The 11,291-nt window shown below is 41.3% G+C and overlaps 8 non-coding genes across 8 annotated transcripts; all 8 read left to right on the top strand.

The window, feature by feature from the left end:
* The first annotated feature begins 478 nt into the window (after positions 1-478).
* TRNAT-AGU lies at positions 479-552 on the top strand. Its single transcript has one exon. It is a non-coding gene; the product is annotated as a tRNA-Thr (tRNA).
* Positions 553-1,143: 591 nt separating this feature from the next.
* On the top strand, positions 1,144-1,225 carry TRNAS-GCU. Its single transcript has one exon. It is a non-coding gene; the product is annotated as a tRNA-Ser (tRNA).
* Positions 1,226-3,238: 2,013 nt separating this feature from the next.
* On the top strand, positions 3,239-3,312 carry TRNAT-AGU. The gene has a single exon. It is a non-coding gene; the product is annotated as a tRNA-Thr (tRNA).
* Positions 3,313-3,904: 592 nt separating this feature from the next.
* On the top strand, positions 3,905-3,986 carry TRNAS-GCU. Its single transcript has one exon. It is a non-coding gene; the product is annotated as a tRNA-Ser (tRNA).
* Positions 3,987-5,998: 2,012 nt separating this feature from the next.
* Positions 5,999-6,072, top strand: TRNAT-AGU. Its single transcript has one exon. It is a non-coding gene; the product is annotated as a tRNA-Thr (tRNA).
* Positions 6,073-6,664: 592 nt separating this feature from the next.
* TRNAS-GCU lies at positions 6,665-6,746 on the top strand. Its single transcript has one exon. It is a non-coding gene; the product is annotated as a tRNA-Ser (tRNA).
* Positions 6,747-8,757: 2,011 nt separating this feature from the next.
* Positions 8,758-8,831, top strand: TRNAT-AGU. The gene has a single exon. It is a non-coding gene; the product is annotated as a tRNA-Thr (tRNA).
* A 592-nt stretch (positions 8,832-9,423) lies between these two features.
* On the top strand, positions 9,424-9,505 carry TRNAS-GCU. Its single transcript has one exon. It is a non-coding gene; the product is annotated as a tRNA-Ser (tRNA).
* The last annotated feature ends 1,786 nt before the right edge of the window (positions 9,506-11,291 follow it).

The following is an 11,291-nucleotide window of genomic DNA, read 5'->3' as shown; positions in this document are numbered from 1 at the left end:
AACAGGCACTTTCTTACTGAATGTACTTCATCTGTGTTAATTACGACTTTGATCACATTAAAAGTGAATGGGTCGAGAAATGTGATATGTTACGGTTACGAGTACAATGGGGAGGATTCTTCTTTTTTATGCTCTAGCCAGCTACCTGATTTCATAGGTAGGAAGCAGGGATTCATCAGACTGTGCTGCAATACTACAAAGTGGAAATGAAAGATTCACAAAAGGAATATGATACCATTTGAAAAACCGTTCCACTGGACAGAGTTGGACGCCCTAATGGGATAACTCAAAAACATACTATGAAAAGGAAGCTTTGAATTACATGAATGAGCTACAAAGAGTCCAGTTTTGGGAGAGAAAAGGAAAGCGGTTCAACGAAATGGACAGGAAAGGTGCTCAATTTGTTCTGTCTCTTACCATTAGGGGGCATCAATAGCTCACTGTAGGTTTGTAAGGTAATGGCTAAAAGCCTTTCCATGGCACCATGGCTTAGTTGGCTAAAGCACCTGTCTAGTAAACAGGAGATCCTGGGTTCAACTCCCAGTGGTGCCTCAGCTCCCACCTCACCAAAGCTCTCTCTTCACATTCCCTGTCAGTAATGGAGAGCTGTTGAGCCATCCATCTCCATAGAGAAGAGCTTTGAATTTGGAAATACTTATTTTAATTAAAACAATCAATCTCCAAGGAACGTTTTCTTTATAAAATACCCAAAGACCCCCACGTACGTACCTCTTTCCTTTCCATAGAATACATTACGGTCAACCCTTCGTTTCTTGAGTTTAAGTAACATCAGTCCGACAGGCGTGTCCTACGTAGGCCAGCCAAACAGAGGAAAAGGAGTAAGATATGACCACCATTGAAGGGACCTGAACTGAAGATATGGTTTATTTCCTAGTTGTAAGAGCAGAAACAATGCCGCAAGCAGAAGAAGGATAGCGCTGAAGAGAGTGCTGGGATAATTGCATCTTCTATACCATCCCATCTTAGAGGAGAATTTGGTGCAATTGTAGCAGCAAACCTGTTCCTTTTAAGTGAGTGATGCTCTTTGTAGATACAGTGGAGGGTTAAAAAATGTGAAGATAGTAAGAGCGTGAGGAAAGAAAAGAAAGTTTGAAGGAAGACTTTTGGCCTTTATGCTGCCAGGACAAGGTGGCCGAGTGGTTAAGGCGATGGACTGCTAATCCATTGTGCTTTGCATGCATGGGTTCAAATCCCATCCTTGTCGGCAAGCATATGGTTTTTCCTAGGCCTTCTTTCCCCATCACCATCATCACCTCACTCTGCCCTTTCTACCTTGCCATGCTATGAACAAGACACAGCTGCTGTCTGTCTGCTGTCAATCAGCAACTAGTAGAGATAGGATTCTGTGCATCAAATGCTTCTTTTGCAGCCTTATGCTTTATTGAAAAAGAATCTGTAAATCCTCAATCATGAAGCTCTTATCTTTCTGCTTTGTACTATGAAACCTCCATTTTTCTCTTGCTCTTTAAGGGTAGACCTAAAGTCTGTGATCACATTTTCCGGGTGCAGCATTTAAATGGTTGATTTCATCAGTTAGTGCAATAAACAAAGAAATACATACATACATACGTACATATATACACATACATAAATAAATACCTAACTAAAAATCACAGACTAGTGTGGGCCAGATGTGGAAGGTAGCCATAAGATCACTACTTTGACAGCATAAGCTTTTAAATGACTAGCTCACTTTGTTTTAGCTTGCTGCCACTGATGTTATTAGCCTTTACTGCCAATAAGATAGAGAATGCAGAAAAGCAAGCAAACAGAAAAATGATCAAAAGCCATGGGCGGATGCAAAAGAGATCCAACAGCAGTCCAGTTCTTGAGCAGCTGCCTGCTTTCATCCAGGAAAGGAAGGATTCAAATCCCCCAGATGCACCTTGGGACTCTGGGCAAGTCACATAATGTCCTGCTTCTTCAGCTACAAAACGTAGATCTATGCTCTTTGAGACCAGGGGAAATACTTAGGGAGCATGAATGTAATTCACCTGGAACCAGACCTGCAGAAGGCATGAGCTAACTCAAAATAAATGTTAAGTACCCAAGAACATATAGAGAGATGCGATCTGAAGACATGAAGGATGAGAGTACAGACATAAGGGGGAAAGGCTTTGAAAATGGGACTTTTTAGAAATGTACAACACAGGCAAAGGAAAATAAAGAGGCACCTTTTAAACAAATGATAGTAAACCTAGAATGAAAGGAATAACAAGGTGAAGCAGAAATGGATAAGGGAATAAATAAGTTCTGTAAGGCTTCCGCAGATGATGTCATCATTGTTGCAGTTGTCCGGCTCTGGAAGCTTCTGAGGAAGTGGTACCGACGTTTCAGCCATGGCGCTGTGGCTTTCTTCAGGGTATGCTGTGAGAGATCTGCTGTTGGTCTTTATATATAACGGGTTCCCAAACCTGATTAGCTGGCATTTGAGGTGGATAGTTTCTTCAAGAAGGAAGCAGAGTGAGGTAGGAAAGTCTGTTGGTCCTCAAATTTGAATTTTGGCGGGAAAGTCCTTTGGTCACAAACTCGAATTTCGGAAATAAATACCCAATCCTAGCGGAGATAATGAAAAACCGTTGAAAATGCTGCTTCAGAGCAATGACAATTAGCAAAATATGAAAGAAGGAAAACACAAGAAACACATTGGAGACTAATCGGGGGCAAAAAGAGCGCTAAAGAGACATCAAGACAAAAGATAGATGAGATATCAATGTTCCTCAAGAAGAGGAGAAAACAAACAGGCACTTTCTTACTGAATGTACTTCATCTGTGTTAATTACGACTTTGATCACATTAAAAGTGAATGGGTCGAGAAATGTGATATGTTACGGTTACGAGTACAATGGGGAGGATTCTTCTTTTTTATGCTCTAGCCAGCTACCTGATTTCATAGGTAGGAAGCAGGGATTCATCAGACTGTGCTGCAATACTACAAAGTGGAAATGAAAGATTCACAAAAGGAATATGATACCATTTGAAAAACCGTTCCACTGGACAGAGTTGGACGCCCTAATGGGATAACTCAAAAACATACTATGAAAAGGAAGCTTTGAATTACATGAATGAGCTACAAAGAGTCCAGTTTTGGGAGAGAAAAGGAAAGCGGTTCAACGAAATGGACAGGAAAGGTGCTCAATTTGTTCTGTCTCTTACCATTAGGGGGCATCAATAGCTCACTGTAGGTTTGTAAGGTAATGGCTAAAAGCCTTTCCATGGCACCATGGCTTAGTTGGCTAAAGCACCTGTCTAGTAAACAGGAGATCCTGGGTTCAACTCCCAGTGGTGCCGCAGCTCCCACCTCACCAAAGCTCTCTCTTCACATTCCCTGTCAGTAATGGAGAGCTGTTGAGCCATCCATCTCCATAGAGAAGAGCTTTGAATTTGGAAATACTTATTTTAATTAAAACAATCAATCTCCAAGGAACGTTTTCTTTATAAAATACCCAAAGACCCCCACGTACGTACCTCTTTCCTTTCCATAGAATACATTACGGTCAACCCTTCGTTTCTTGAGTTTAAGTAACATCAGTCCGACAGGCGTGTCCTACGTAGGCCAGCCAAACAGAGGAAAAGGAGTAAGATATGACCACCATTGAAGGGACCTGAACTGAAGATATGGTTTATTTCCTAGTTGTAAGAGCAGAAACAATGCCGCAAGCAGAAGAAGGATAGCGCTGAAGAGAGTGCTGGGATAATTGCATCTTCTATACCATCCCATCTTAGAGGAGAATTTGGTGCAATTGTAGCAGCAAACCTGTTCCTTTTAAGTGAGTGATGCTCTTTGTTGATACAGTGGAGGGTTAAAAAATGTGAAGATAGTAAGAGCGTGAGGAAAGAAAAAGAAAGTTTGAAGGAAGACTTTTGGCCTTTATGCTGCCAGGACAAGGTGGCCGAGTGGTTAAGGCGATGGACTGCTAATCCATTGTGCTCTGCATGCATGGGTTCAAATCCCATCCTTGTCGGCAAGCATATGGTTTTTTCCTAGGCCTTCTTTCCCCATCACCATCATCACCTCACTCTGCCCTTTCTACCTTGCCATGCTATGAACAAGACACAGCTGCTGTCTGTCTGCTGTCAATCAGCAACTAGTAGAGATAGGATTCTGTGCATCAAATGCTTCTTTTGCAGCCTTATGCTTTATTGAAAAAGAATCTGTAAATCCTCAGTCATGAAGCTCTTATCTTTCTGCTTTGTACTATGAAACCTCCATTTTTCTCTTGCTCTTTAAGGGTAGACCTAAAGTCTGTGATCACATTTTCCGGGTGCAGCATTTAAATGGTTGATTTCATCAGTTAGTGCAATAAACAAAGAAATACATACATACATACGTACATATATACACATACATAAATAAATACCTAACTAAAAATCACAGACTAGTGTGGGCCAGATGTGGAAGGTAGCCATAAGATCACTACTTTGACAGCATAAGCTTTTAAATGACTAGCTCACTTTGTTTTAGCTTGCTGCCACTGATGTTATTAGCCTTTACTGCCAATAAGATAGAGAATGCAGAAAAGCAAGCAAACAGAAAAATGATCAAAAGCCATGGGCGGATGCAAAAGAGATCCAACAGCAGTCCAGTACTTGAGCAGCTGCCTGCTTTCATCCAGGAAAGGAAGGATTCAAATCCCCCAGATGCACCTTGGGACTCTGGGCAAGTCACATAATGTCCTGCTTCTTCAGCTACAAAACGTAGATCTATGCTCTTTGAGACCAGGGGAAATACTTAGGGAGCATGAATGTAATTCACCTGGAACCAGACCTGCAGAAGGCATGAGCTAACTCAAAATAAATGTTAAGTACCCAAGAACATATAGAGAGATGCGATCTGAAGACATGAAGGATGAGAGTACAGACATAAGGGGGAAAGGCTTTGAAAATGGGACTTTAGAAATGTACAACACAGGCAAAGGAAAATAAAGAGGCACCTTTTAAACAAATGATAGTAAACCTAGAATGAAAGGAATAACAAGGTGAAGCAGAAATGGATAAGGGAATAAATAGGTTCTGTAAGGCTTCCGCAGATGATGTCATCATTGTTGCAGTTGTCCGGCTCTGGAAGCTTCTGAGGAAGTGGTACCGACGTTTCAGCCATGGCGCTGTGGCTTTCTTCAGGGTATGCTGTGAGAGATCTGCTGTTGGTCTTTATATATAACGGGTTCCCAAACCTGATTAGCTGGCATTTGAGGTGGATAGTTTCTTCAAGAAGGAAGCAGAGTGAGGTAGGAAAGTCTGTTGGTCCTCAAATTTGAATTTTGGCGGGAAAGTCCTTTGGTCACAAACTTGAATTTCGGAAATAAATACCCAATCCTAGCGGAGATAATGAAAAACCGTTGAAAATGCTGCTTCAGAGCAATGACAATTAGCAAAATATGAAAGAAGGAAAACACAAGAAACACATTGGAGACTAATCGGGGGCAAAAAGAGCGTTAAGAGACATCAAGACAAAAGATAGATGAGATATCAATGTTCCTCAAGAAGAGGAGAAAACAAACAGGCACTTTCTTACTGAATGTACTTCATCTGTGTTAATTACGACTTTGATCACATTAAAAGTGAATGGGTCGAGAAATGTGATATGTTACGGTTACGAGTACAATGGGGAGGATTCTTCTTTTTTATGCTCTAGCCAGCTACCTGATTTCATAGGTAGGAAGCAGGGATTCATCAGATTGTGCTGCAATACTACAAAGTGGAAATGAAAGATTCACAAAAGGAATATGATACCATTCGAAAAACCGTTCCACTGGACAGAGTTGGACGCCCTAATGGGATAATTCAAAAACATACTATGAAAAGGAAGCTTTGAATTACATGAATGAGCTACAAAGAGTCCAGTTTTGCCGAGAGAAAAGGAAAGCGGTTCAACGAAATGGACAGGAAAGGTGCTCAATTTGTTCTGTCACTTACCATTAGGGGGCATCAATAGCTCACTGTAGGTTTGTAAGGTAATGGCTAAAAGCCTTTCCATGGCACCATGGCTTAGTTGGCTAAAGCACCTGTCTAGTAAACAGGAGATCCTGGGTTCAACTCCCAGTGGTGCCTCAGCTCCCACCTCACCAAAGCTCTCTCTTCACATTCCCTGTCAGTAATGGAGAGCTGTTGAGCCATCCATCTCCATAGAGAAGAGCTTTGAATTTGGAAATACTTATTTTAATTAAAACAATCAATCTCCAAGGAACGTTTTCTTTATAAAATACCCAAAGACCCCCACGTACGTACCTCTTTCCTTTCCATAGAATACATTACGGTCAACCCTTCGTTTCTTGAGTTTAAGTAACATCAGTCCGACAGGCGTGTCCTACGTAGGCCAGCCAAACAGAGGAAAAGGAGTAAGATATGACCACCATTGAAGGGACCTGAACTGAAGATATGGTTTATTTCCTAGTTGTAAGAGCAGAAACAATGCCGCAAGCAGAAGAAGGATAGCGCTGAAGAGAGTGCTGGGATAATTGCATCTTCTATACCATCCCATCTTAGAGGAGAATTTGGTGCAATTGTAGCAGCAAACCTGTTCCTTTTAAGTGAGTGATGCTCTTTGTTGATACAGTGGAGGGTTAAAAAATGTGAAGATAGTAAGAGCGTGAGGAAAGGAAAAGAAAGTTTGAAGGAAGACTTTTGGCCTTTATGCTGCCAGGACAAGGTGGCCGAGTGGTTAAGGCGATGGACTGCTAATCCATTGTGCTCTGCATGCATGGGTTCAAATCCCATCCTTGTCGGCAAGCATATGGTTTTTCCTAGGCCTTCTTTCCCCATCACCATCATCACCTCACTCTGCCCTTTCTACCTTGCCATGCTATGAACAAGACACAGCTGCTGTCTGTCTGCTGTCAATCAGCAACTAGTAGAGATAGGATTCTGTGCATCAAATGCTTCTTTTGCAGCCTTATGCTTTATTGAAAAAGAATCTGTAAATCCTCAGTCATGAAGCTCTTATCTTTCTGCTTTGTACTATGAAACCTCCATTTTTCTCTTGCTCTTTAAGGGTAGACCTAAAGTCTGTGATCACATTTTCCGGGTGCAGCATTTAAATGGTTGATTTCATCAGTTAGTGCAATAAACAAAGAAATACATACATACATACGTACATATATACACATACATAAATAAATACCTAACTAAAAATCACAGACTAGTGTGGGCCAGATGTGGAAGGTAGCCATAAGATCACTACTTTGACAGCATAAGCTTTTAAATGACTAGCTCACTTTGTTTTAGCTTGCTGCCACTGATGTTATTAGCCTTTACTGCCAATAAGATAGAGAATGCAGAAAAGCAAGCAAACAGAAAAATGATCAAAAGCCATGGGCGGATGCAAAAGAGATCCAACAGCAGTCCAGTACTTGAGCAGCTGCCTGCTTTCATCCAGGAAAGGAAGGATTCAAATCCCCCAGATGCACCTTGGGACTCTGGGCAAGTCACATAATGTCCTGCTTCTTCAGCTACAAAACGTAGATCTATGCTCTTTGAGACCAGGGGAAATACTTAGGGAGCATGAATGTAATTCACCTGGAACCAGACCTGCAGAAGGCATGAGCTAACTCAAAATAAATGTTAAGTACCCAAGAACATATAGAGAGATGCGATCTGAAGACATGAAGGATGAGAGTACAGACATAAGGGGGAAAGGCTTTGAAAATGGGACTTTAGAAATGTACAACACAGGCAAAGGAAAATAAAGAGGCACCTTTTAAACAAATGATAGTAAACCTAGAATGAAAGGAATAACAAGGTGAAGCAGAAATGGATAAGGGAATAAATAGGTTCTGTAAGGCTTCCGCAGATGATGTCATCATTGTTGCAGTTGTCCGGCTCTGGAAGCTTCTGAGGAAGTGGTACCGACGTTTCAGCCATGGCGCTGTGGCTTTCTTCAGGGTATGCTGTGAGAGATCTGCTGTTGGTCTTTATATATAACGGGTTCCCAAACCTGATTAGCTGGCATTTGAGGTGGATAGTTTCTTCAAGAAGGAAGCAGAGTGAGGTAGGAAAGTCTGTTGGTCCTCAAATTTGAATTTTGGCGGGAAAGTCCTTTGGTCACAAACTCGAATTTCGGAAATAAATACCCAATCCTAGCGGAGATAATGAAAAACCGTTGAAAATGCTGCTTCAGAGCAATGACAATTAGCAAAATATGAAAGAAGGAAAACACAAGAAACACATTGGAGACTAATCGGGGGCAAAAAGAGCGCTAAAGAGACATCAAGACAAAAGATAGATGAGATATCAATGTTCCTCAAGAAGAGGAGAAAACAAACAGGCACTTTCTTACTGAATGTACTTCATCTGTGTTAATTACGACTTTGATCACATTAAAAGTGAATGGGTCGAGAAATGTGATATGTTACGGTTACGAGTACAATGGGGAGGATTCTTCTTTTTTATGCTCTAGCCAGCTACCTGATTTCATAGGTAGGAAGCAGGGATTCATCAGATTGTGCTGCAATACTACAAAGTGGAAATGAAAGATTCACAAAAGGAATATGATACCATTCGAAAAACCGTTCCACTGGACAGAGTTGGACGCCCTAATGGGATAATTCAAAAACATACTATGAAAAGGAAGCTTTGAATTACATGAATGAGCTACAAAGAGTCCAGTTTTGGGAGAGAAAAGGAAAGCGGTTCAACGAAATGGACAGGAAAGGTGCTCAATTTGTTCTGTCTCTTACCATTAGGGGGCATCAATAGCTCACTGTAGGTTTGTAAGGTAATGGCTAAAAGCCTTTCCATGGCACCATGGCTTAGTTGGCTAAAGCACCTGTCTAGTAAACAGGAGATCCTGGGTTCAACTCCCAGTGGTGCCTCAGCTCCCACCTCACCAAAGCTCTCTCTTCACATTCCCTGTCAGTAATGGAGAGCTGTTGAGCCATCCATCTCCATAGAGAAGAGCTTTGAATTTGGAAATACTTATTTTAATTAAAACAATCAATCTCCAAGGAACGTTTTCTTTATAAAATACCCAAAGACCCCCACGTACGTACCTCTTTCCTTTCCATAGAATACATTACGGTCAACCCTTCGTTTCTTGAGTTTAAGTAACATCAGTCCGACAGGCGTGTCCTACGTAGGCCAGCCAAACAGAGGAAAAGGAGTAAGATATGACCACCATTGAAGGGACCTGAACTGAAGATATGGTTTATTTCCTAGTTGTAAGAGCAGAAACAATGCCGCAAGCAGAAGAAGGATAGCGCTGAAGAGAGTGCTGGGATAATTGCATCTTCTATACCATCCCATCTTAGAGGAGAATTTGGTGCAATTGTAGCAGCAAACCTGTTCCTTTTAAGTGAGTGATGCTCTTTGTTGATACAGTGGAGGGTTAAAAAATGTGAAGATAGTAAGAGCGTGAGGAAAGAAAAAGAAAGTTTGAAGGAAGACTTTTGGCCTTTATGCTGCCAGGACAAGGTGGCCGAGTGGTTAAGGCGATGGACTGCTAATCCATTGTGCTCTGCATGCATGGGTTCAAATCCCATCCTTGTCGGCAAGCATATGGTTTTTCCTAGGCCTTCTTTCCCCATCACCATCATCACCTCACTCTGCCCTTTCTACCTTGCCATGCTATGAACAAGACACAGCTGCTGTCTGTCTGCTGTCAATCAGCAACTAGTAGAGATAGGATTCTGTGCATCAAATGCTTCTTTTGCAGCCTTATGCTTTATTGAAAAAGAATCTGTAAATCCTCAGTCATGAAGCTCTTATCTTTCTGCTTTGTACTATGAAACCTCCATTTTTCTCTTGCTCTTTAAGGGTAGACCTAAAGTCTGTGATCACATTTTCCGGGTGCAGCATTTAAATGGTTGATTTCATCAGTTAGTGCAATAAACAAAGAAATACATACATACATACGTACATATATACACATACATAAATAAATACCTAACTAAAAATCACAGACTAGTGTGGGCCAGATGTGGAAGGTAGCCATAAGATCACTACTTTGACAGCATAAGCTTTTAAATGACTAGCTCACTTTGTTTTAGCTTGCTGCCACTGATGTTATTAGCCTTTACTGCCAATAAGATAGAGAATGCAGAAAAGCAAGCAAACAGAAAAATGATCAAAAGCCATGGGCGGATGCAAAAGAGATCCAACAGCAGTCCAGTACTTGAGCAGCTGCCTGCTTTCATCCAGGAAAGGAAGGATTCAAATCCCCCAGATGCACCTTGGGACTCTGGGCAAGTCACATAATGTCCTGCTTCTTCAGCTACAAAACGTAGATCTATGCTCTTTGAGACCAGGGGAAATACTTAGGGAGCATGAATGTAATTCACCTGGAACCAGACCTGCAGAAGGCATGAGCTAACTCAAAATAAATGTTAAGTACCCAAGAACATATAGAGAGATGCGATCTGAAGACATGAAGGATGAGAGTACAGACATAAGGGGGAAAGGCTTTGAAAATGGGACTTTAGAAATGTACAACACAGGCAAAGGAAAATAAAGAGGCACCTTTTAAACAAATGATAGTAAACCTAGAATGAAAGGAATAACAAGGTGAAGCAGAAATGGATAAGGGAATAAATAGGTTCTGTAAGGCTTCCGCAGATGATGTCATCATTGTTGCAGTTGTCCGGCTCTGGAAGCTTCTGAGGAAGTGGTACCGACGTTTCAGCCATGGCGCTGTGGCTTTCTTCAGGGTATGCTGTGAGAGATCTGCTGTTGGTCTTTATATATAACGGGTTCCCAAACCTGATTAGCTGGCATTTGAGGTGGATAGTTTCTTCAAGAAGGAAGCAGAGTGAGGTAGGAAAGTCTGTTGGTCCTCAAATTTGAATTTTGGCGGGAAAGTCCTTTGGTCACAAACTCGAATTTCGGAAATAAATACCCAATCCTAGCGGAGATAATGAAAAACCGTTGAAAATGCTGCTTCAGAGCAATGACAATTAGCAAAATATGAAAGAAGGAAAACACAAGAAACACATTGGAGACTAATCGGGGGCAAAAAGAGCGCTAAAGAGACATCAAGACAAAAGATAGATGAGATATCAATGTTCCTCAAGAAGAGGAGAAACAAACAGGCACTTTCTTACTGAATGTACTTCATCTGTGTTAATTACGACTTTGATCACATTAAAAGTGAATGGGTCGAGAAATGTGATATGTTACGGTTACGAGTACAATGGGGAGGATTCTTCTTTTTTATGCTCTAGCCAGCTACCTGATTTCATAGGTAGGAAGCAGGGATTCATCAGATTGTGCTGCAATACTACAAAGTGGAAATGAAAGATTCACAAAAGGAATATGATACCATTCGAAAAACCGTTCCA

This window comes from Microcaecilia unicolor, chromosome 1 (genome assembly GCF_901765095.1).
Source record: "Microcaecilia unicolor chromosome 1, aMicUni1.1, whole genome shotgun sequence".
NCBI lineage: Eukaryota > Metazoa > Chordata > Amphibia > Gymnophiona > Siphonopidae > Microcaecilia > Microcaecilia unicolor.
The sequence above is the reverse complement of the archived record's forward strand: the minus strand, read 5'-3'. Positions and strand labels throughout refer to the sequence as shown.